Genomic DNA, 2,557 nt, shown 5'->3' with positions numbered 1-2,557 from the left:
AATTTTTTTTATATTTTATATATAAAAATTTTTTTTTTTTTTTTAAAATTTTTTAAAAATTATATATTTTATTTAAAATAAAAGGGGGGGTTTTTTTTTTTATTATATTAATATATTTTTATTTTTTTTTTTTTAAAAAAAAAAAATTTTATATATATTATTTTTATTATATTATAAAAAAATTTTTTTTTTTTTTTTTAAAATTTTTATAATTTTTTTTTATTTTTTTTTTTTTTTTAATTTTATATTTTTTTTTTTTGGGGGGTTTTTTTTTTATTTTTTTTTTTATATGTATATTATTTATATTAAAATTTTTGTATTTATTTTATATTTTTATATTTATTTTTTTTAAAAAAAAATTTTTTTTTTAAAATTTTTTTTTTTTTTTTTAATTTTTTTAATTTTTTTTTTTAAAAAAAAATTATATTTTTTTTTTTTTTTTTTTTTTTTTTGGGATTTTATATTTTTTTTTTTAAATTATTATTGTATATAAAAAAAATTTTTTTTTTTTTTTTAATTTTTTTTTTAAAAATTTTTTTTTTATTGGTTTTTTAAAGGAAAAATAAAAAAATTTTTTTTATATGTATAAATTTTTTTAAAAAAATTTTTTTTTTTTTTTATTTTATTTTTATATTTTATTATCCTTTTTTTTTTTTTTTAAAAAAAAATTTTTATTATTTAAATTTTTTAGGGGGTTTTTTTTTTTATATTTTTTTTTTTTTTTTTTTTTTATATTTTGGGGTTTTTTTTTTTTAAAAAATTTTTTTATTTTATATATGTAATTTTTAAAAATTTATATTATTAATTTTTTTTTTTATGTGTATAAATTTTTTTAAAAGGGGATATATTATTTTTTTTTAAAAAAAAAATTTTTTTTTTTTAAAAAAATTTTTTATTTTATGTATTTTTTTTTTTTTTATTTTTATTTAAATTTTTTTTTTTTTTTTTTTTTTTTTTATTTATTTTAAAAAATTTTTTTTTTTTTTATAGGGATAAATTTTTTTTTTTTTTTTTATATTATTAATTTTTTTTTTTAAAAAAAAAAAAATATTTTTTTTAAAAAAGTATTTTTATATTAATTTTAAATTTAAAAATTTTTTTTAAAGGGGTTTTTTAAAAAATTTTTTTTTAAAAAGTTACTGTATATATATGTAAATTTTTTAGATATAATTTTTGGGAAAAATTTTTATATTTAAAACATTAAAAAAAAAATTTTTTTTTTAAGGGGGGGTTTTTTTTTTTTTTTTTAAAAAAAAATGTATTTTTTTTTAAAAAAAAATTTTTTTTTTTAAAAAAAAATTTTTTTTTTTAATTATATGGGAAAAAAATAAATTTTTTATAAATTTTTATATGTGTAATTTTTAATTTTAAAAAATTTTGTTATAAACATTTTGGGGGGGAAAAAAAAAAAAAAAAAAAAAATTAAGTATATATTTATATATTAGTGATATATGTATATATATTATAATATGTATGTGATTATGTATAGTATATTTATATATATGTATTATATATATGTATGTGTATATATGTATATATATATTTATATATTATATATTTATATATATGTATGTGTATATATGTATATATATTTATACATGTGTATATATATGTATACATGTATATATATGTATACATGTGTATATATATATGTATACATGTATATGTATATATACATATATATGTATGTATGTATATACATGTATGTATATGTATATATATATATATGTATATGTACATATATATGTACGTATATACATATACATACATATATGTGTATATATACACATGTATATATATACATACATGTATATGTATATTTATATACATGTATATGTATATTTATATACATGTATATGTATATTTATATACAACATGTATATGTATATTTATATACATACATGTATATGTATATTTATATACATACATGTATATGTATATTTATATACATGTATATGATATTTTATATACATACATGTATATGTATATTTATACATACATGTATATGTATATATATACAACAACATGTATATGTATATATATACATACATGTATATGTATATATATATACATGTATATGTATATATACACATACATATATATGTATATATACACATACATATATATGTATATATATACACATACATATGTATATATATATTTTATATATGTATGTATGTGTATATATATAAAAATAAAACATTTTTGAAGGACTCGTGTAGAAAGTTGTTAGTTATCCTGAATATCTGTCCCTATTTTGTATTCCCTTAACCCACTGCCCCCTTTCCCCCATATTTTTGTATCTGGTCTGTGTTTGTAATGAATTACAAAAAAAAAAAAGATATTTATTCCTACTTTGTGTCACCTGTCATTGTGTGTCTGGTCTTACAGCTCTCTCTCTTGTGTTTTTTGGGAAGAGCGACTAAGCCAGTGGTCCAAGTCCTACGTCATGTCTGTAATTATCAACAGCTGACTGGACTTGTCTAAACATCCAGAGAAGCAATATATTATTATTCACTGTAGAGGCTTTCCTAAAGATATTTAAAAAATCAAAACT

The sequence above is a fragment of the Penaeus monodon genome, chromosome 35 (genome assembly GCF_015228065.2).
Source record: "Penaeus monodon isolate SGIC_2016 chromosome 35, NSTDA_Pmon_1, whole genome shotgun sequence".
Lineage (NCBI taxonomy): Eukaryota > Metazoa > Arthropoda > Malacostraca > Decapoda > Penaeidae > Penaeus > Penaeus monodon.
This window is presented reverse-complemented; position numbering follows the sequence as displayed.